This window comes from Hippocampus bargibanti, linkage group LG01, assembly GCF_051943395.1.
Source record: "Hippocampus bargibanti isolate YZ-2025 linkage group LG01, ASM5194339v1, whole genome shotgun sequence".
Taxonomy (NCBI): domain Eukaryota; kingdom Metazoa; phylum Chordata; class Actinopteri; order Syngnathiformes; family Syngnathidae; genus Hippocampus; species Hippocampus bargibanti.
Window position 1 is genome coordinate 37,060,673 of NC_142734.1, and position 24,769 is coordinate 37,085,441.

The 24,769-nt window shown below is 43.1% G+C and overlaps 1 protein-coding gene across 1 annotated transcript in view; it reads left to right on the top strand.

Annotated features, from left to right (window-relative positions):
• The window catches only part of tshz2 (teashirt zinc finger homeobox 2), a 44,088-nt gene that overhangs the window by 15,563 nt on the left and 3,756 nt on the right, over positions 1-24,769 (top strand). The window lies entirely within an intron of this gene.

Sequence of the window (24,769 nt, forward strand, 5' to 3'; positions counted from 1 at the left end):
AGTGTATAAGGCGCAGCCCCAATGAATGTTTATAAAATAAGTGGAGATTTGAAATCAATGTCAGAAAAAAAATCTACAATTGTTTATTTGCATTATAGATTTAAAAAAAATAAAAAAAAATCTTTATAAGTGTAATTTTCTGCCGCATAATAATGTCTTACTGTATCCTAACTTGGGTTTGTCAAAAAAATTTAGTAAGCAGGTAGGAATTATTTCCCAAGTAGTAACAAAATCACTTTGAGGAAATGAGAGTGATTTCATACCGAATTGAGGTTTTCTGAAGAGGAAAAAAAATCAAAAGTTTATCCGCTTTAAAAAATGGGCTTTGAATCTAATTTCAATCAGGTTGTTTTTCATGCTCCATTTGGCATTCTGATTTTGGAGGCCGAGCACTCCGAAAGGTCACATGGCAGACCTCTCCTCTCTTTTTGTGGCCATTTGGACATTCAAGCGCACATAGTCTATTATTAGCAGGATGTTTTTTGGTGTTGTTGTTGTTTTTTCCAGAAAGAAATGCCTGCGCTCACATCGGATCCGTGCAAGTTGTTTCTCAAATCAACAAAGTACTAATTAGCCCTGCTCGCCGCGGTGTAATTGGGGGCAAAGGGAGGTTGTACATTCTCCTTTCTTGCTGTTTTGCCTCCATTTGTTAATTGCGCATTTTAGCTCATCCTCTGTTGAACAACGCGACCCTCCGAGCCGGCTTTAGTTTTATTGCCGCAACTTGTGTGTCTTCCGTCAGTCGTTGGAAGCATTTTGGAGCCGTGGTCTACTCCCTTTTTGGGCTTGGGTAGAACCATCCCCCTCCCCTCCCTCCCTTCCGACCGAGAGCTTGACGCTGTCCAGGTCCGTCCTACTTGGCGAGCGAGAATACTGCACTGAAAGGCCGGGTTTATTTCCTGTTCTTGTGAATCATATATCAGTACAATTCCCCTCTGTGCTGTTTGGCAGCGGTGCGATGACGGCTGTCATTTATCATGCCGACTGAAAGAGGCTGTGGGAAAAGGGATTTGAATCCTCCTGGAAGCGTGCGGACGCTCCTCGGCGGTGAATCATTAAACGGAGGCAGGATATGAGTAACTCCTCACTCCGCTACGCCGACTGGCTGCCCCGCTAATAGTCCCAGTTTGAAATGAACGGCTAAACTTTGATCCGTCCCGCCGAGTCCTTCCAAAGTCGCTCTCGATTGTCAGTCGGCTCCTCGTTTGATCATTTGATTAGCGCTGCTTTTGTCATATCCTTGTCCGTCTTTTATCAGCTCTTTTCTGCCTCTCGGTTCGTCAAATTGTGCTTTCTAAACATTTTGTCTACTTTTTGGGTTTCTCTTTTCACTTGTCAGGAATAGTTACTAGCCCTCCGCTCCCCTCGCCATGTTTTTCTTTTTGAGACGGCCGATCAAAGCAGTCGACTCGTGACAGGCTGTCATCGGTTCCTCTGCCGCCGTGGCAGCAAATAAATACGTGCGGCGCTTTAACGCGCGGTACCAAATACACGCTACAAACCCCCGCCGCTCTAATTGAATGCAGCTTCCAGAAAACGGAATGCCTTAGCTAAAGTGCCAAAACTCTGCGATGGGCAGGCTGCCACTGGGCCACTGGGCCACCACCCTGACACCGTAGCGCTCCTCAAAGACCAACTTCATGTTCGCCGACCATGGAAAAGCCTGACTAGTCACGTTTAGCTAACATTTTTTCACAAGCGTGTAAAAGTCAAAGAAATGTAAGCAGTGGGCAAAACAGCTCCTGTCAATCACGTGTTGCTAAAAGATAGACTGGTCAATTCAGGTTCGGGTAGTTTGCTAACTAGACGGGTAGCCAAAGAAAGCAACAGTGAGTGAGTGAGTGAGTGAGTGGAATCCTGCAACCGGGGCAATAAAAGATGTCAAGGACGGTGTGACGTTCCCCCGACCGATGACGTTAGTGGCTCTGCGACGTAGCTACATTGTGTGCTTTGGACTGACTCGGCTGTTTTTGCAAGTTGGCATGCTCATATTGCACTCAACTTTCTTTGCACTTGACCTGACTGACCAATGCGAAATGAGCGTCAGACCAGTTCCGTACCCAATCCGTATAGATGAGAAATACATAAACGATTAGATTAATGTACCTGCAACTTTATCTGGCTATTTATTTGATTGTATTTTGCACAGCCGCCCCCATTTCAAGCTCAGATAACTCCAGACCCATATAATTTAGTTTTTCTGATGAAAGAAGAGAGTCTCAGGTTTCTTACGCTGAATGGAATGTTTATGTAGTCCTAAAAGTCAATATTCTGTGGGTCCCGCAATTTGAGTGAAAATGACAACAACCCTGGCACTGGAGCGGACACATTTTTGCACTTTGTCTGGCAATGAATGAGTTAAAATGTGATTGCTTTTTTCTTGGCTCCTTCAACAATCCTTTGACCCAATTTTGGTCAAATGTTTTTGAAAGTAATCTTTCAATTAACCACATCAGTTTAAATTCATTTCGGAGCGTTTGTAAACTGAGATTCATTTCAAAAGGTGCAAGCGGATCAATTGATTTTCACGTTGTTTTTACAATCTACGATCAGAGAAAAGTAAAGTCATGTATGCATCGGAGTCGCGACTCAACCCAGGTCAAGAAGACGCTTCTGAAAATGTGATGCCATATATGAAAACACGCCACCATGATTTCCGCTAATTGGGTGCACGTCCTATTGCTAATCTGCTAACCTGAGCAGTCCATCTCCAACCTGATTTGCAGATACTTCCATTTTGTGTTTTTTGCATCGCAAAAATGGCTGAGGCGAGAGAGTGCAGCTGCCCCCGGGGTAAACGAAAACATTTGCTTGTTGCCAGAGCAGCTCACGTCCGGCTTTGTACGGGACAACAGGAGTTGGCAGGTGACGCGTGCGTGTAGAAAGCAGGAGCGGAGACCGCAGCGGTGGCCTACTTCTTTTCTCTCCACAACACACAACCCACAACCCACAACACACACACACAGCTCGCTTTGTTCCTGACAAAGACTGACCTGCATTCAGGTGAAAGTCAGCCTCTGCCTCCCTTCACTCACTCACGGCGGCGGTGGTCGTTCTGCTCCTCCTCTTTTTTCCAAGTTCCGCACTTAAACTTGACACTGCGGCACCAACCTCGGCAATTAACCGACGAGACGCACCCGGTTCCCACGGGGGGAGCGTGATTGCAATTAAAAGCATCAGGCAAACGTTAATTAAAGAAACTACTTGAGACCCGAAACGGGATTGTTTTAAACGTTTGTCACATTTAACCTCCACCACCTTTTTTTCCATTTTAATTTTCACCGGTGCAAATTACAGCTGAGACACAATCAAGATGCCGTTTTGTCTTTGTGCTGTGATTGTTAAAATCATACATTATGCTTGCCTTATTATTTTGAACGCTTATTTTGACCGCTGCCGGCTTCCCAAACCTCCAATGAAACTACAATGAGAGCACAAACTCTGCGGCTTCATTATTGTGGCTATTCATCGTCTACTTTTTCAGAATCAGAATCAGAATCATCTTTATTGCCAAGTATGTCGAACACACAAGGAATTTGTTTCCGGTAGAACACGCTGCACTAGTATCGTCGTCAAAAAAAACAACAACTGCTAAGTGGCACTATACAGTTCCATTTTGGCTACTGTTTTTGTGGACGCTTGAGAAACTGCTCCCTCTAGATATGGTTGAGGGTTAAAACTCTCATATAAAACATTTGTCAATAGAGTCGCGTATTTTCCGGTGTATAAGACGTACCCAAAAGCCTCGCTTTTCCTCAAAAGATGACTATGTGCCTTATACGCTTTATATGTGAAGTAATATTGAGCCACAACTGGCCTTGCGACTACTCTCAACAGCCACGACTCCATTTCTCCCTGCAGAAGAAGTCGTGTGGAACCACAGCCTCTACTGTTGCGTCGTATAATGTGATGCAATTTATATTTGGGAAACGTTTTTCATTCATTGAAGGTGCGCCTTATACTCCGATGTGCCTTATACATGGAAAATACACCATTCATTGGGGTGCGCCTTATGCACCGCAAAATATGGTACACATAAAAGTTAAATCATACAATACGCTGGTACGCTACATATTGTCACAAGCAAGCCAATGCGCACTGTTAGTCAAACCTTGTTCAGAATGAGTGAGTGTACTTTTTATTGCTCGTATCTAGGGACAGACTGAATAATCAATTGATCGACCGCTAACAATGTTTTCCGTTGAGCAGGATTGATTGTTGGTTAATTGCGTCTCGAAGCAATCGGGTCCAGCTGGAATGCACCGGCGGTCCGCGAGCAGCGCAGGCGGTTGTCGATTGGGTTCTTTTGCTGAGAGCCAATGTCAAGTCAACTGTGAGGAGTTGTGATACGTGCTGAAGACTTTTGATGTGGCTGCATTCCTCCAAGCATCATTTGATAGAAACAAAACAACAATGCTGCGGAAATTGGTGTGGTGATCAGAATCATAAATTGACAAAAAAGACGAATGAATTGAATATTTAATTTTCCCATCGTTCATGACGTCCAATGGCCATCAACAGTAGTTCGGGTATGTCAACCTGTCTGCAAGGCGAACAAGAAATAAATCAATGCATCGAATAACCTCTTTGAGTTATTTACATTGGGAGCCGTCGGACACACAAACTGCTGGAGGAATGAATGTTCACCAGCTGACACCGCCGCAGTTCATCGGGTTATTAAATCAGAGCCAATACGAGGCCGACTTGCGGCCATTGTCGTGATTGATGAGCCAAGCTTTATTTGCTGAGGCGGTGCGTTTGTTCCGCCATAATTGTCTACCAGATGGCTAAGCTAACTGCTCCTCGATGCCTTCAAACCAGCAGGGGTCTGAACAACCCCCCTTGTACTAATGACATCTCATCCCTAAACAACATTGTCTGGCTTTTTTTTTTTGTTTTTGGGGGGGGACAAACAAGAGGAGGGGGGTGGGCTCTCATTTTCAGGAATGTTTCCGTCGACTCGGTCGGAATCTGTTGTTAATTTGCCATTTGGAAGACACTCTGTGGTTAATGTCAAAATAGAACACTCCAAAACGCGGGAGCGGGTTTCAGGTGTACCTGCGAGGAGTCAGATTGGAAGGGAAAAAGGATGGAGGTGGCGGCCGGTCATCCATCACAGCCCCTCAAGGGGAGCTGGAGCTAAAGCTGCTCTCAAGTGCGATCCGTCAGCTGCTCTTGTGCTAGGGAGGGCATTTGTGGGGGTTCGGCGAGGGCGGTCACTTTGGGTACAAACGCCGAGGTGTCCTATCCGTATCCCGCTTTTTGCAAAGGCCTCTTCTTTGCCAATAAATCCACCCCCTCCTTCTGTTTGAAGCGTTTTGGTGAGATGCGCGTGGCCCCGCCCACCGCAATGAAACTGCCAAGCGCATCCGCGCAGATGTTGAGGCACATCTGTCGATACGTCCCAAGATGGATCGTTGTTCTGCATGCTTATTGATTCGGCGCGGACCGGAGATATAAGTATCATTTGTCATTTCTGGAGTTATTTGCAGTCCTAGTTAAAGCTCAGAGTGGGAGGCGGGCGCGGCGGGCCTTGAGGGGAGTGGGTGGCTTGTCGGCTGTTGGGGGTATTTTTGGACTTTGATGAATGACTGCGAGGCTTTTTGTTTTTTTACTGCGAGCTCTGTGGCCCTTTAACTGCGATTTGCTTTCAGCGCGCTCCAAGAAAAACAATGCGACGGCTCTGAGCTCTGTACAGCAGCATCCTGTCATGTGGCGCAGCCCGGACGGCAGGGTGGTCCCGGCAGAAGCGGCGGCGGCGGCGGGGAGGAGAAAAGGGGGCTTGGGCTTTTGGACATTATGTGCTGCGGGCCCTTGTGGGACGTCCTGCTGGTTCCTGTGCACCGGCGCGCTTAGCAGCCAAAAACATGCTCTGCTTTACAATACATAGACATCAAAATGAGACATTCTTTTTGCACACGGTCTGATGCTGTTGAACCCCCGAGACTCGTTCAGATCCATTTTTTCCCCCCATAAGAAATCAAAATAACCCATTGCGGCGTCATATTGTTGCCTTCATAAAACCTTTATCAGAATACAGGCAACGTTATTTGCAACGTTTGCCCACTCTGAACTGTCATATAAGTAAAGTCGTGTAAACATAAGTTAATGTTGATGTGAAAATGCCAAACAAATCACATTTACGTCTTTGACTCTTTTCCCATTAACCCTACCGCACTGCTTGGTGTACATTCCTGTCTTCTTCTGTCATCATTGGCTACTTTTATGTAGGAAATGTGTTGCGTCACTAAAAGAGCATTACCTTGCCTAGCTAGTAGCCACTAGCGGCTCGTTGCTACACTAAAATTAGCTCAACTTCCTGGCCATCATATTTTGCGGAATGACACAGTGGTGGGATCACAACAAAGCAAAACAAACATAAATGGAGTTTAACAGCTGTATATCCCCCTCAATATGAGTAAATGTGTCTTCACAAATCGAATATTTGAGCAAAATCCATGTTGATGAAACGTGTTGCTGAACAACTGATGACAAAATGGCATGTCCCCATGTCGCCCACTAACCTACATCGTTCCATTCATGCTGCTGCTCACCCTGAAATCACTTATATTGGGCCTTTGGGAATCGAGGCTCCCCTTTCTTTTAAAAGGGTCAAAAAGGAGGAAAGTGCCACGTTAACCTCGCGGTGTCCCATTTTGGGCTGCGAGCCAGCAACGGACTCAGATTCATTACCGTATGGATCATCTTTGAAGACGGTGAAAAATCCGCGGGAGCTTCGGTGTGCTAATGACTCGCAGGAGTAAATTACTTTGCGGGCCTTTGGACAATGTCAAGCGCAACCGTCGTTGGAGGACTTTACTCAGCAGTCAAAAAGCAAGGAGAAATAAATAAATATAGAAACGCAGGAAACGGAAAAGAGTAGGAAGTCAGACGTTTGAGTGACACCTAATTATTTGCCTTGTCTATCAAAGTGTGTTTTGATGCAAGGATGCGATCAAACATGAATGATCTGAACAACTTCAAGCCTTCAAATGGAAATGATTTTTTATTTTTCGCACGCGCGCACGCACGCACGCGCACTCAGGATTGATTCAGTCGTCGCAGCTTCTCAACGCTGGATGGCCATTGTCTATTCATTTTCATTCCAGCCTGCCAACATGTCTCATCGCAGCAGAATGGTGGGAGATTGAGCTCCCCCGTTTGCCCCCCTGCCTCCCCTCCAATCGCCCCATTCAGTGCGCATAGGCCCACTCAATCTGATTGTGCCATTAAAGACAAATCATCAATTGTTATTTTGACCGGCAGTGAAATAAAATGGAGAAATTATATTTGAACATTTCAAATACTCAAATAAACAAAGCAGCCTTTGGATTACAATGGCCAGAAAAGTACTTTCTAATGGATAAAGCACTGCAACATCATTCTGTTGGTAATAATTATTTACCTGTTATATATTAGGAGTAGTAGCGAAAGATGAGCATGTCAACATGTAAAAGTCATCAAGTAACAAGCCAGGCGTGAAAATAAACTTAGACCTCAGTTTTGACCACCCTGTGGGACTCATGCACAGTATAAACATATTTACGTATTTACAGCCAATTGTGTTTTACACGGTGGTCCAAAGATTCAATGTAATTTCATAATTTTGTGGTCAAACAAAAGGCAATTCTCATTTTTTTGCATTTCAGTTTGAAAATGGCATTTGCAAGCAACAAAAAAAGGCATTTTGCGTGATCACGCTCGAGTGAAAAGTGACCAGCATTAATTTTAAAACAAATTCAAATCAAAACGCTGTAATATGAAAGAGTACCAAGTCAGATTTTTGTGGCGCCTTTTGTAATCAGGTATAAAATCAGTATCGATTTGAGTATCTTGGATCGTTCACATTTCTTCTGCTTATGACTTCACTTTATTTGTCGTAGTATACTGCATGTGTACAGTTTTCTGTCTCGCTCATGCTTGAATGGATTGCACTTTTTCTTTGTGCGAACACTGCAACCGAGGACGACAGAAGCTTAATCCCTCTGAAAGCCAGAGCATGAACTGATATCTGCTCTAAGAGCCCTCCATCTACCCCACCCCACACTTTCTAATGTCTTTTCTTGAACTTGAACAAACAGCGAGTGCGTGTCGGGCCCAGCAGACAGATGTTTAGGATTACTTTCACCTCATTGCTCTATTGTGTGCACGTAAAGCCAGCTCAGCTGATGTGGAATGCCACTCATCCTGGTTCCTGCAGGGCTCCTCCTGTTTATCAAAGTGCCATCTGCACTCAAGACACACTGACGCCATCTTCAAGAGGCTCGCGGTGGGAAGATGGAGGCACCACTCGTGTTGTTTTTTTTTTTCATTTGTTGTGTGTGTGTGCGTACATGCGGGACAATAAATCAGATATGCTAACTTTCAGCCCTGTTGTACAATTTGCAAACCCTTCATAGAACACAATTGGGGCTTGTGCAAGAAGTGCAAAGAATATAAGAAGTGGATGCTTCAAAACAATGAAAGGAAAAAAGGGGGCACTCATTTAACCACTGACAGATGGCATGCTCAGAAATAGATTTGCATTCAACTCAGACTCGGATAACGCATACCCGTCAGTTTGCTTCGTTTGAAGTTACGCAAGGCTGGCATTCTTTATCCTTCCATCCGTCCATGCATCCATCTTCCCATCCGTTTTGTTGGTGATGATGTTCAGGCTCATGGGTGAGATGGAGACTATCCCAGTTGATACTAAGAGAGAGAGAGATGGGGGACATTATGTACTTGTGTGCTACAGTGAGGAGTACTTTAGTTTTCAAATAATGGACTCCACTTGTGTTGTTCATGTTGATTATGTTGTGGGTCATTTTTACCCGTATGTAAAAATCCACACAAAACACTCAAATAATAGGTGACATCAACAGCAACTGTTGTTATAAACATACTTGAAAAGAGCGACAACTTATATTCTATTTTAAAAATGTTTTAGAATATCCAGTGCTTTTGTCAACACAAAAACGGAAATGGGTAAAATGGACCCGTAGCCTAATATACGCAATGTCATGAGGTGGCCACAGTACTCATAAACTTTATTGAAGTCAAAATACAAAGAGAAAGAAATAATGATTCACCGTTTTTAGGTTAAAACAAAACACTATGGTATATAGCGCTAAGTCACAAGCGATGTTGTCTTAATATGAAGAGCAGTTAAAAGACCACAATCCTCAACTATTAAAAGATTGAGCCCCAACTGGACTTCAACTCAACTCTGTTATGTACAATAACTGTTTTGAGAAGACAAAAAAGTACTGTTTCTAGTCAGGCAAGTTATCTTGTGAGTCAGCTTTAGCATTGTCACTAGCTCTGTTGCTAGCTGCAAATTCTGTGTTAATTTCACACCACAGACTGTTAATTTTTAACACTGCCAAAGTGTCTCTATGTGTCCACACGACCTTGTGTTCAAGTAAGATGATCAAAGGGTTGAATGTTCTACACGCGATAGTGTGTGACGGCAACAAAATGTAGTGTCAATAGTGACACTATTGAGTGCTTAGATGAACACGACTGAATGTTCATGGCAACACTAAACGGTGTGGTGAAAAAAAAAACAAACAAACACGCCTCACTACCTTAAATTTGAAAAACATTTCGATCCGATACACTTTTCTTGTACTGAATCCATTTCAGACGGCTCATACAAAAGAGCTGTAGGGCACCATGTGGATTCCCTTTCATCATTTCCACGTGAATGCTGCCCATCGGAAAATCATATCAGACACACCAATAACAAAAAGAAAATTGTCTTCAATTCATTCAAATTATCACCAAAAGCCGGAGTGAAAGCATTTATGGTTAGAAGACATAAATGCCTTATCGTCATGATGATGTTTTTCTCAAATTTTCAGTACCCACAAACACAATCACTTCATTCTGGCATTCCGCTTGTTTTTTTTTAAACCCTGGAGGTAGTGTTAGTGACATTAAATATTTAACAAAACCCTTTCATCCGGTTTTGAATCCCTCTATACCTGAAAGTTGCTTTTGTTTTCACGACAGCCTGGTTGGAGAAATGTTAAATCATAGCCGTGATGGCTGTTCAGACGTTGAGTGGTCTTGCAGAGTCTCAAGACCTCATTCAAAATCACACGAAAGCAACGCAAAAAAGGAAATGGACACACAAGTATTCACGTTTCATACACAAGTTTTGCCCATCTTAGAGAAGTTTCATTCCATCTTATCGGGGAGGAAGATGTCGGAGGACATTGTTTGGACTCTAACCAGTCAACTTCAATCATTACAAAGGCCTTGCTTTCAATTTCAAATAGGAATCAATCATTGTCAAATCCAGGTGACACCTCATTTACTCAGTGCTACATCTGAAACTAGACTACGGATTTGACATGAACCATTACCCCTCAACATTAAACCTTTGCATCATAATCGTACCAAATGCACATTTGTGTAAAATCGGCCTTTTTATTTTTATACACCAAAAGAACAATATTATCCTGCAGCCTGGGTGTCATGTTTCGTGATGAACCAATGAAGCTTCATGGAAAAAACATGAAGAAATGGGTCAGACGTTGTTTTGAGGGGAGGGGGCGTGGACGTTATCTTTTAGCACAGCACTTATCTCATGTGGCGGAAGTGTCTTTGGGCCGAGAATGCCGCATCTTTAATTACCATTGATAAGCCAACGCAGGGGGGGAGGGTGTGGAGGGACAGCAGGGGGTGGGAGAACCCATGTTCACTTTTTAATTAAGGCTCCGTAGTGTAACTCGTCAATGCACATTATTGGAAGAATGAACGTCAATGCCGTTGCTTTTTCTCGCCCTCCTTTATCTCTGTCAATGATTCCCAGACATGATTTATGGTTCGTCTCCGTCTTTCAGGATCATCCATCAAGCGCCGCCTCTGCCGCAGCGCCACCCGTTGTAAATCATTCTGAAAGCCTGTCACTCATTTCCATTAACCGTTCCTCTGTGGCACTGGTCCACGCACCCTTCCCTTCCCCCTCTGGCCCCACTGTTACCACCCTCCCCCCCCCCTTTCACCACCCCCACTTTCGGTGTAAAACCTACAGCCGTGCTGGGTATCAGTTCCGTGCCGCTGCTTCGTCCGCCTACCTTCTTTTCAATAAATGAACCACTCTCCTCTCTCTCTTTCTCGTGACACGAATAAAGAAGAAAAGTCAGCGACCTGCTCCTCCTCTCTTACCTCGCAAATGTCACCAAGGGAAAATGTTGTTGTGGCACTGACTTTTACGGTGCCGATATTTGAAGTGCCGGGAGGTGTTTGTAAGGCCGGATCATGCAGCAGATGCTTCATAGGTCTAGCCTCCTTCTTCAACTGATCGATGGCAGTCCTTGTAAAGTCAATTCAGAGATTTTGGAATTTTTGAGCGGTGGTATCTCACGGAGCAGCAAGGTTGTATTCATCAGCTTTTCTGCCCCATTTTGATGAAATTCAGCAGGCCACCTCTGTCATTTGAGACATTTAGCGTCTTTCAGGGACGCCGTGGAGACAACGTGAATGTTTGGGCCTGTGTTAGTGAAAGACAGACGAGGGCTACAAAGCCCATTTCTAACCCAGCCGCCAAGGTTTGCAAGTGCTCTTGGCGAAATATTGTTCTTGAGTGAAAATGTTGGTGCTCAAAAACAAGTTTTTCATCTCGCAAAGAATTGAAAGTGTTTGTTTTGGAATGTCCGAAAATGTGTTTGTAGCTGTTTTCAACATTGAACGAATGCTGCCTGCTTTCGTTCACAATCCCGGTTGTCCGGGTGGCGGCAGCCAGTTGCTATTTTGATACTATAATGAAGCCCAAGCTACTTAGCTGGTGGCTAGCACCTCTCATTGGAGTACACGAAGCCCTGGGACGACCTAGTGGCATATATATTTTTTTTTGCGGCACAAAAAGTATAAATAAGATATACCTTGAATGAAGTAGCAGGTATCTTTTTTTTAGCGAGCTGCGGTTTTACGCATTGAGCAGACACCCAGATTTTCAAAGCTAAAACAATTGCTTGATTTTTTTTTTTTAATGTTGAAGTTTCAATGACTGATTTGGCAGAGGTTAAAGTGCTTTTCTCTGTGGGGTGTCAAATTTACGAGACACATTTACTTTCCCTAACAGATGTTCGATGGCCAGAAATAATATTCTTCATTCGGGCTGCTAGTAAAGCCTATTCCAATTTAGCATGCTAACTGCTTCTAAGAACTACTATCGGCACCACCTTTACAAAGATCAAATTTAGCACCCGAAACATATTATTTCTTTTCACAACTAACAACTATATGTAACTCGTCTTGTCTGGCATGGTAATTACGCCGCGCGCTAATCTAACACCTCCTCTAGTGTTGTCATGATGTGCATCAAGGTTAAAGCATCTCACAATAACATCAAGGCATTGACATTTTACATCAGCATAATTCGGACTTTAATGGATAATTTAGCCAAGAGATTTTGACCCGCATTAATCTATCAGACTCGGTTCAGTGGAAACATGATTCAAGGTTGTCAGCACTCGGTGGGTAAACACAAAAAATTAAGGGTCTGCTCTCGCCTTAATTGTGCTGTCGGTGTCCTTTGAGTGTCAAACGAAGGGAACGTCGGTCCGGCGCGGACGTGTTTTTTGGGCTCTGCTGGTCAATGGCAATAACCGGTAAAAAACACAGTGAAATAAAGCATGTTTTCATTTGTCGTTTACTATATTGATTCTTTTTGCCATGCCTGCTTAACTAAACATTTTAGTTTTTTACCATCTCATTCCTAACTGGTCCATAATTGGGTTAATCCTGCAGAGGCTTAATTTTACTCAGACAAAGGAATCATTTCCAAGTAGTAAAAGCAATACTTAGTGGATTGTATGATATCGCAATGATGTCATGTTTTTCTCCTTCTTATGACTCCAACAATGACAGCAGTCTTTTAAGCAGCTTTCGTCAAAGAAATAATTGGTTCAATGCAATCATTGGTGACACAATGGCGGATGTGCTGCTCGGGGGGGGGGAGGCCTAATTCAACGCACTTTTTAAAAAAATTCTAATCGACACGCAGATATCAACGCTGCGGAATAGCGATAAATAGCGGAAGGTCTGTTTTGGACTTTCAACTGCCTTCTGCCAGCAGCGTCCGTCTCTGTTTAGACAGCCTTGTTGTCACAATGAGCTGTCAGAATTACAAAGCTTCGCCGTTAAAAATGATCATTTTTATGGAGGGGGAGATTTTATTGGGAGCCGGTTTCAATACACTCCCTCTCTTGCCACGTTTAGCTCCCGCCAGAAACAACAGGCCGGAGCACTCACGCAGCCGCAGCTTCCCTCCGCAACCTCCTCATTGGATTTAATGAAGGGAAAAAGTGGCAATCTACTTACTATTAATGAAGTGGGAATGTTAAAAAAGTGCCTCCCTTTGCTGAAAACTTAAAAGTGCTTGTACGAGGAAAGCTGCGGCTGGAGCGCATCCAGCAGCCTCGTAAAATCAAATAAAAAAAAGAAAGAGAGCAGCCGAGAGGAGTTAGTGACATGCAGATTGTTTTTAATAGGATACACACAGCTGCACTATCACATTCATCAGAGCCTGACCTTGATGGAGCCTGCTTTTTTTTTCGGGGGAGGACAGGTCCTTGTTTTGGGTTCACATGAAGGTGATGTTGCTGGGAGAGAGTGAGAGACCGTGATCTCAGGGGGAGTTTCTGTCGGCTCCCACCGGGAATGAGTGAGATACTGTTCATAAAATAACAAGTGGCGTCACAAGGGCGCACAAGTTCTTATTGTTATACTAAACGGGAAAGAACTTGACATTGTTTCGACCGATTGGTGATTTTAGAAAGCTGTTTAGTGTTTTTTTAATAGCGGGCTTGAAAACGACGGTATTGTTAGCACGCCATTGCTAATGGCATAGCTTATGATACTTTTAACGACAATAAGCATTCTGTTGCGTGTCCCTCAGAAATTAGATGTGACGAATGACGAATGCATACCAAATGTCAAAGAAACAAATACATTGGGAGGGTTTCGATACTGTCATATCTGTGCATTCAAGTCACTGATGATGTCGCACACAGGTGCCAAAGTCGAGGCCCGGGGGCCAAATCTGGCCCGCCACATGATTTTATTCGGCCCGCGAAAGCAAATCAAGCGTGTCAAGTGCCTTGCGAGATGCCTGCTAAAGTCTGAACCAAAAATTTCAAATTGTCACATGTAAACCACAATAACAGTCTTCATTCTTGGCTTCATACTTGAAAATGTGTTCTTCATTAATATGTTGTGCGCTCGATATGTAATATGTGGAGGGAATGAAACATTTTAATGATTTCCCCAAATTCATAACGGCTCTTGAAAGGAAACCGTAATGCGGTCCGCGGCCAAAAATGAGTTTGACATCCATGATGTTGCAGCTCGCATATAATTACAGTTCAACCTGGTTTCAACGCACCAGGTATTACTTTTTCACCACTATGTCGTTCACATTTCAAAGCCCATATTTCACATCTTTTGTTTTCCATTTTCCGATTTTGACGACAACAAACATTTTAAGAATGTAAACTTAATTTTAAGAAACGTGTTTTCCCCGTACAATGATTTGACATCTATAAATGTTCATACTGTGTAATACATCATAGTGGACGGCCATTTTATGGGAAATGGTTACCACCAACTACGCTTATAATGTACAGATTCCACAAGTCCCTTGAGGTACGGTGTAATGAGGTTCGACTGTACAAATATTAGTTTGTGATGGTCAGCCATGTTTCTTTGTTGACAGTTGATAGAAGACTTTGATGTGAGACCTTGTGACACTGAATTGTTTCCCAATTCAATAATTTTGCCCATTATCCAATGGCGAAAAGCACCCGTAACATAACTCCGCGTCAAAGCAACCTCCTGACATCTTGCAAAATGCCCCTAGTTGTAAGTACTAATGTGACATCAGAACAATCTGATTGGAAGCATCCAGTCATGACACGCGGGTGCGATCGCTTTTCTGAAGATCATGCAGTCAGCGCTCAAAATGTCGGGAGCAACAAGGGTTCCATTGAGGAATGGCCGCATTATGAAGTGCCATCGAATGTTGCCTGAAGATAAAGATGGAGGAGGGAAAAATTATCTAAGCATTTTCTATCGCGCTTGTCCTTATTAGGGTAAAGAACAAGCTGGAGTCTGTTCCAACGGAAACGACCAATCGCAGGGCACAAAGAGACAAACAAGCACTCGCACTCATATTCAAATTGATGGATGAGTTCAAGTCTGCGATGAATCTACCAAGCGTGTTTTTGGAATGCGGGATGAAGTAGAACCTGTACGACATAGAGGAGAACAATCCACATTTTCAAAGGAAATATTGAAGGGGATTTAAGAGCAAAGTCAAGAAATTAAAAGAAGTCACTTCCAAAAATCAACAGTGATTTAAATGCTTTCAAGGCCTCCTTTCAAAGCATTTCAAAGAACTCATTTACTAATTGAGCACAAATGCTGAAATGTCCACAATGTTTTTGGGATTGGAAGTTTCATTGGAAACACTGTCGCACAATTGAAAGAAAAGCCAATGAAGGATTAGCAAAAAAAAAAAAGAAGGGCAATTTTGGGCTGCGCCATCGCGTTAGTGTGAAAGCTCATCTCTCAGCCTTCACGCAGCGAGTGAAATGAGCCACTCGGTGTCTCGTAAGCGGGAACAAAGGCCTCATGTGTTGCGAGGTCCTTTAAACGGCTGCCCACTTCCCTGGCGGCCGCCACGCAAACATTCCTGACTGACACTCCATCAGGGAAATCTGAAGGCGAGCAGGATGCTCTTTTATTAGCGCCGCCCTGTTTGCTGGAGCGCTCAGCTCCGATATGCGCCGGGCTTTTTGAGTGGCGTATGGCCAAATGATGGCTCCCCCCCCCCCCCCCCTCCCCTACTCTGATAAGGGTGAACCAGGGGTAAACTGCTGTTCTGCAGAAAGGAAACATCGGACCTTATCGAGCCATGACACCCGCGCGGGCGCTTAAGCCCACTGTGATTGGAACTGTTGAGTTTCTGTGCCAGGGCGGAGAAAAAAAAGATGATTCCGAATGTGGCAACTGTAAAGCGGAGCCTGACTGAGAGCATCCTCACTTCCTTCTTTTGTTTACCTTTGCGTGTTACATGCTATGGTGGAATGTTGTTGGCATTGCTCCATCATCTGAGCAGCTGTGATTTGGATCAGCAACAAATTACTTTTCCTTCACCATAATCACCGTGCTTTTTAGGCAGAGCCCTTTTTGTACCATATTTTCCGCTGTATAAGGTGCACCCAAGAGCCTTCATTTTCTTCAAACGATTACCCTGCACCTTATATGCCTTATATGTGAACTAGTGTTGAGCCACAACAGGTATCGCAACGACTGTCAGCAGCCACTGACTCAATTTCCACCTCTAGAAGAAGTCGTGCCTAACTCCAGCCTCTACTTATAATGCGGTGTGCCTTATATGTGGAAAACCTTTGTAGAATTATATATTATATTTTTAAAACTTTTTAATTCATTGAAGGTGCACCTTATAGTCCAGTGCACTTTATATATGGAAACCGTTTGAAAATACACCATTCATTGGGGGTACACCTTATACATTTTACATAGCTTTTACCCTGGAAAATACGGTTTATTTTGATGACATTAGGGAAAGCAGTGATTCCATCTTTTTTTTTTTTTAATGCTTATCCAAATCATGCAACACCAACGCTCCATCGTCAAATGCCGTTTGAGGGACAATGTGTGAAATCAAGCAAAATGAAAATGAGGGAGCACACTGTAACCTTTGCTGAGGTAACAATTGTTCTGCTCTGGGGCTCCTCCTAATGGTATGAAATGTAATCGTCTCCAATGTTGGACTCATTGTTCACATTTTGATGATTATTTCTTCATTTTGGATGAAGTTAGACATGGCGTTTATTATCCAACCTTTATTATTGTACATACCATATACTGTACATCTCAGCGGCTCTATCATCAAGAATTCAAGGATGTCCAGAAGGATCCAACTACGATGTACAGGGAATATGCATGCTAGATGCTCACATCACAAGCTTTGTACAGTATTTAGTGTCCCATTATATATGAGGAGTAGCTATTCTCCCACTGCACACAACTCTGAATGGGAACGTTGGCTTCCGAGCTCCTACGAAAGTAACTCGAGAGTTGTCTAGACGGGTTCAATGTTATTACAGCCCACTAAAGTGCCGATAGTTGAAGCTGGGGAGGGGTGAGGGGTCATGGAGGCTGGGCTCAACCTTATTATCAGGCAATGTACGGCCATGGTGATTTTAAAGCTGTTCCTTCGCTAGCGTAATTCCATTTCCTAATTTCATTAATTGGTTTACATTGTACAGTTTACACACTGACCTCAATTAAAAGCAGGACAAAGTTCAGGGCCCAAAAAAGATTAACGCAGCAAATGTTAATTAGGAGCACAGGCAGTCAATAAAATGCAGAAAACAGTGCAGCACAGATGACAATGATCTTATCAACAATTACATGTGTGTGTGCATATATTTAAATAGATAGATAGATAGATATTTTTATTTCTGAATGAATGAATTTCCTGTGTGCATGCATGATAAAGATGATGATCTGGATGCGGATCTGAAGGTGGATGAGCGGCCTGATTTGATGCGTCATCCGTGGCTTGTTCAAAGTGATGACTGGGTTCGGGCGGGCAGATTGCGTCGCTCTTGGACAGCTCGCCTCCAATTAGGCTTTGGGCCGACAGGTGGAATATTCTATCGTCAAAAGGCACCTCACTGGATGACTTCGCAAGCGAGGTGGCGGCTGAGTGAATATGCTCATTAGAGTTGGATGTGTGCTGAGTGTTTTTTTTTTTACCAAATGTGGATTGTGAAAACATTTTTTGATTAATTGCCTTAATTATTGTGATCCTTTTTGGCCAAATGAAGAGCCAGATGGCAGGAGATGGTGTCGCATCCGCCATCTCATCGTATTAATCTGGCGCCGGGTCCACTTGAGCGTCGTTTCCTGCGCGCACAATCTGTTGTCCTCTTTGGAGCCGCAAGTTTTCACGTGATTGTATTAGGGCATCAAATATTCAGGTTGAGGGTCTACGAGAACCAAGCATTTATCTGCATGAATAACTTGTGTTTAGCGAAGGACGTAATGTGCTTAAAGTAGCGCCTCTGTCATGCATACAGAAGTCAAGATGGGCTTTTTGGAGCCAAAACCAACTCAGCAGCCTTCTTTGAAAGATGCTTTTTCATGCTTTTATCCATCAATGTGTTTTCATTTCATTTGAATGCAATTTTTTCATGACTTTAATCAGAATCTTCCTAAAGATGAATCAACTTTATGCATTTTTTTGCATCCCTTATAACATTTCAGAGAGCCTCAAAAACTGCTCACTTTCAACTTGGACTTTTATTGGTCCACAGATTTTGAATACAGTAAAGTCTCGTTATATCGATATCGGATATATCGATAGTCCCGGTTATATCGATACTATTTCTATGCACGCGCGGAGAAAATTACATGCAAACAGGGTCGGATATATCGATAGTCCCGGTTATATCGATATTTTTTCGGACTCCCTTGAATATCGATATAACGAGACTTTACTGTATTTGTTTTTTTTCAAAATGATGGGTTTTTGGCTTTTTTTTTTCCCAAGGAAATGCGTCCAAATATCCATCCCCTGTGCGCTCATCCTGAAGCCTCGCGCCCCACGCTACTGCGAGCTAAATCTCTGGAATCCTCAGCTGTAGCGTGTCAGAGTAGTTGAAGTTCCCCGAGGGCACCATCAGAGCCGCTTGACTCAAGACTTGCAAGGAAATGATGGGTCGGAAGGGAGCTAATGACACGCCGCTCCTTTTTCAAGGCAAATCAAATACTATTTCATCCCATGATGTCAATTAACCTCCAGACATATTTGGTCAAAGCGAGACTGCCCGAGCTTGATTGTTCTGTCTGCGTCCTCGCATGCACCTCGCAAGACTGTTTCTTGACAGGAAGCGTTGACGACAAAAAGCATTCGCAGATATTTACAGATGGCCGCGGGGCTCGGAATTAACACGTTGCCTTTATTTTTGTGAGTATGTTCCGAATTAACTTCAGACGTCAAGCGTGTCATCAAGTCTGTCAGCGGGATGTCTGACAACGTCGGCGTTTGATCGTGACTCACGCACGTTGTCAGATATCAAGATGTCAAAATATTACACCTTGTGGCGGGTGTGCGCCGCGCCGCCTTCTAATCATAGCTCACTGAGGACACAACTCTTATTTCGCTTGTTCTACTCAACTTTGTTTGGAATCCAACTTTTCGTCTTTTCCGTGACACCAGTGCCACATATTGCAAGTGTTTTGAAATTGACACGCGCCATTAATTGGTACTTTCATGTGAGGGAAAGGGGCGATAGTTACCACGGCAACACACAGAATGTTCACCGATGCCATTTTTCTTGCGCTTTTACGTGGCATAAATCTGAAAGATGAAAATGTCACGGGGCCGGTTCATTTTGCAAAGAGGTTTTGATTGCGCGCACATGCAATTGATTGTTGCAAGGACAGCGGGAAATCTGGAAATGTCATAACAGTCCTGCTTAGGTCGCGCCTGCCGCTAAGCAATCAATGAGAAATAAAAAGAGATATCGATCGGCGGCCAGCAAAAGTGAAGCCTGAGACAGCCTGAGAGCATCTGTGTGTGTGTGTGTTTGGGGGTTGTTTGTATGTTGGGGCAAGTGGCAGAGTGTTAGGAGGTGCCAGCACAGTCACGCAGATCTGTAATCAGAATCAGAATCATCTTTATTGTATATATGTATATGTAGAACACACGAGGAAGTCGTTTCCCGTAGAACACGCTGCACTAGTATCATCATCAAAAAAATTGCAAAGAGGCACTATACACTTGTATTTGGGTTACTGTTTAAAGAGTGCTGGATTTGGTGCGCATGCATTGGTAATAGACACTATTGAATGAGAAAGAAGGAAGATCAAATTGCAAGTCTCTTGCAATTTCTGTTTTTTTTTTTTTTTTTTTTTTTAAATGAAAGCAGAAATATGTAATAATTGTTCTTTGAAAACCGCTGATTGAGAATCATGTGGATTCTCCATAGATAATTGATTAAAGGACAATGAGATTTCCGGCATTGCTGTGGCTACCTTTCATGTTGTGAGAACCACTAGCTAGCATCAATTAAGGGATCCAATTTATGACTTTTTTCTTGCAGCCCTTGCAGCCCTTTTTTTCTTTGTGCGGTGAAAAAGAAAAATAAGGGAACCGTGCAACATTTTCTCTAACTTCAGAAGCATGTAAAAAAGGCATCTATGATAAAGCAATAATTAATTTTGAATTTGCTGTACGATGCGCATCTACCTGTACATCGAAGGCGGGCCAAGTATACCGCCCATTTTATTCTTTAAAAGTTTATTTTGACAAAATGTGTAATAAATGTTCTTCATTTTGGCAAAATTTGTCAATTCAAATGCATGATTATGTAATCATGTTTATCGTTGATTTAAAAAGCACTACCTACGTGAAATGCTTTTACTATTTGATTTCAATGATAATATTGTATTCATTCCTACATGTATTTAGTTAAATCATTAGTTCATTCTGTAATTGAGTCAGTTAAGAAGCCTCTTTATTTATTCTTTTTATCTTTAAACTCTTTTAGTCTTCTATTAATATATTCAAATGTTGTCATTGCTATGGATATGTAATAGCGCTAGCATCAGTGCTAACTTAACTGCTTGTTTTGGACAAAATCATACAAATATATTGCACGCTGTTTATCTCTCGATATAATGTTATGATAAAGATGATGTGTGTGTTTAACGCACACGTGTTAGCCTTTTTAGGCAGCACAAAGAGAAATATGGCGCCAATGAGCGAAGAATGTTTGTATAAACTCAATCTGATGCAGAGCTTGATTGTAAATTTTAACTGTCAATTGAAAAGTTTTAAAAGTTGCGGTCCAGTCCAGTCCTGCAGGTGGTGGGAGTGTGCCTCACGCGGTTATTTCTCATATATTTCCACTATCAATTCGTAATTTTTATCTTCCTCTGGGAACGAGGCAAAATGTAAGCCACATGGCTGAAAACACAACCCATCCTTAAACGTGATTGATGTAGCAAGCATTTTTACGATGAAGCGTTGACCTTTCTGTGGGTTAAACATTCTAACACGCTGGCATGTTGAGACAGGAAATTCCTCAAATGATTGACACATCCTGAGAGTCGTCTCTCAGACAGGCAAGGTGGTTGCAAATGTCACACGACATATTTGCTCATGTACGCTCCAGACAACTTGCTGCTGGGGAGTGTAGGTAGCCATAAAAGTCATCGAGTACGGCCGTAGCACTTAGCCGCTTTCTGTCGACGTGAGGAAAAGAGCGTGTTTGCTGACAAACAGGCGGCTGCCTCTGTAAATCTGGGCCTCACGATGCCAAGAGCCTGCTTTCACCGATAAAGGTTCTAAACACTCCAGCCGGTTGATTTACGGCGGACACCTCGGCTTTTTTGACCTTTGCATATCTCCGTCTGAAGGTATAAATTTGCGCTGACGCAGATTGGAGGCTTTAGCCGTGGTTTATGACATGCTAAATCTGCTGTAAACTATGCCAGCTTCTTTTTTTGCAAGCTCGGTAGTCAAGTTACTTTCTTTCTTCCCCGTGGTAGTAAGTGTTAAGTGAGAGGATCGACGGGTCTCTTCTTCTATGGTGGGATTTTCGGGGACAGTCACTCAGTCCTACCATATCTATGGGTTAACCTTGTTAGGACCTATTGTTTCCAGGATGCATTTCCAAAGGCCCAAATGGTGTCATATTCAATTTAAACCTAAGAAAAGGACGAGCCTGCAAGTCATGCCTGCAACCTCCAATTCTTGGCCACAGTGTCGCGAGGAGATTTTCGCTGTGCTGCGGGAAATTTCGCATGACTAATCGGATCATTTTTCAATACATTTCTTCGTTTTTCTACTGTACCAATGCAAAGGATTTATTGTGACAGACAGAACATGTAAATGCTCTTCGGCAAGACTGCAGGAGGTACAACAACGATCCGTATCCACTTTTTGTGATATTTTTGTGAGGAGGTGTGCAAATGGCTTTTTTTGGGGCATCAAATGTTTGCCTAAGGAGACATTGAAAAGGTTTCTTCAGCCGTCATCTGTACTTCCTTGAAGGTGTCGGACGTTTCGCTTCCCATCCAAGAAGCTTCGTCAGCAAACTAAAGTCTTACTGGTAGTTTCGGCCCGATGATATCATAGCAGAGTCCTACCAGTAAGACTTTAGTTTGCTGACGAAGCTTCTTGGATAAGAGGCGAAATGTCCGACCCCGTCAAATTTGCACAGATGACGGCTGAAGAAACCTTTTCATCGATGGACCATTCCTGTATGACTGAGAGCTTACACAGACCTAAGGAGAGTTAGGATTGTTTTAAGCGATGTTTCATGTAAGGGTCAACAATATTACAACACATACTGGTGAATTATTGCAATCAACTGGTAAAAGGTACATGTTGGCTTCAATTCATTTTCATAAAGTAAGTACATTGTAAAAGGAATAAATATCATTGTTAAAAATTGGCTCTTTGAAAAGAAGAAAAAAGCCTTTTCTCAAAAGATGTGCAGTGCTAAGTAAATATGACACTGGGGTTTATAACAATAATTGTCCACCATTTTATTTCATGCGTAAACTCTTGTCCTTGAATCTCAATTTGTATCGAAGGCCACGAGGAAAACGTCAAGTGAAAGGCAAGAATGAGACTTTTTTTCACCACTGCCTGCCAGAAGGTTAATTGGTGCCTCTGGAAGTTTGCTACTCGGGGCATCTGATAGGACCGCGTAGAAGAGCTGGATGGGCAGCTGTTAATCTCCCACGATTCCTTCCAGCACGATAAGTGGGACCTTCATATTAAAATTGATATTACAGTAAGGGGCGAGACTCCCTTGCGAATTGCGCAATTATTTTCCTAAAAAGAGGTGAAGTTAAAGTAAATTTGGAACAGACTACAAGCTTTGCCGTTCACTTTCCCTCCAGCCTCAGAAATACTAATAGCTCCACTTTGACGTTTGTTCTCGCCAGTTGAGGTTGTCAGAGCCGCTGGTGTTCTCCTTTTATATAGAAGACTCTAAATAAAATATAGCTCCATGCTCCCTCGGCTTCCAGTGTGTTTTAAAGACCATCACGGATGTCGGTCGGCCAATCAAAACGTCGCTCTTGCGGCGGATCAAGGTCGCGGTGCATCGGGGGTTCTTGTGTGTTCGTGGTGCCGCAGTCTCTATATTTGTTTCAAAAGTCCAAAGCCCATCTTCATCTTGCGTCCATTAGCTGGCAAGCAGCTCACCTCCAGGCTTTCTCTGGAGGCGCTTGTGAAATATTGATTCAAAAAGGGAAAAGTTTGATTTTCAGAAAGCAAAGAGGCGTTCCTCGAGCCGGCCAGTGCGGGAGCGGCAAAATGCTTCTCTGCGGAGACGGCAAATATTAACCACGTGAAAGGCATAAGTGCACCCGGACATGGCTGTTATGTCCCATTCATTTTTTAAGCGGCAGCACATCTGCCAAGTCTTTTTCCCAAAATGCACATTTTCCCCGCTTGACTGCGAGGTGGAAAACATCTCAGATTTGTGCTGACAAACTTCATTTATGGAAAAGTCGCGTTATCGTTGACGGCCATTTAAAGACGACGTTTGCCTGCTGCGCGCTGAGTCAGACTTCTTCTAATAGCGTGACGGGAAACGTGCCAATTAGCAATCGTGTTGTTTAATTATCTGTTAATGAAAGCAATAATGTTTGTGCAGTATGAGTTGGGAGAAGGAACAGGTGAATAATGAAAGATGTAATTAGTGTTTATGAGGCTGTCGGGGGGAATATAAAGACCTGACAGATTGCCCGTAATCTCTCGAAAGTTGTTATTTATGTGCACTTTCATTGCTCTTCGTCATCGTTCACGTTTGCGACATAATTCTGTTTTGCCGTCAGCAAAATCGGTTTCCTGACGTTGAATCGCTCGCAGACCATCTGCTGAAGTCATGCTTCCCCGTCGCCTTGCAATTTGTTGTTCACGCATGTCGCGACATGAGTACGTCAGACTTTTGTGTTGGCTTCGGGGAGCCGGCGATAGCGCTGAGTAGCACAAGACTGGCCTTTTCACTGCACTTCACGGCCTCTTTAATCACTCCGGAATAGGTCATTTGCAATAACAGTTAACAGGCCTCAGAAGAATCAATTTGCTTTTGTCACTCAGTCGCCAATGACTGTTGTAAACACATCAAGTTGAGGCCAGAAAAGCATTGGACGCAGCACTAAGTCGATGGCCCGTCGTGAATCACGGACTGCAGCAGTCCCTTGGTAAAGACGTTGTGTCCAGGGCTACGCTCACTTGGCACAAATGTTGGCTTCAGTGGCTCTAATGCGTCATTTGTATTTTGAATTTGGAATGAGCGCTTGGCATGATATTCACAAGCATACGACAGTAATTGCACGCCTGATGTTACTCACAATCACAACAAATTTCATTTTAAATGCAATACAAAGGGGATTTTTCCATAAACTTGTACAATTTTGATAAACCCATAACGACGGCGAGTATTGTAAAGGATGTTTGTCAACCTGTTCACATTCAACGTACAAGCTAAAAAAAAACAATCCACTCAGGCTTACTGATTGTTGGTGACGATGAGCATAAAAAGTTAGACCATCTGCTTAAAAAACATGTCACATTCTCATGACGTAAAGATGAAATTCAAGGCAAACATGGTACTTTTCACTTTTTACCAGTCTGTTGGATTGCAGATGTGATATCTTATAATGAAGGATTGTTTTGTTCACTTTCAACCAGCATACAGTGACAACCACCTGCTGC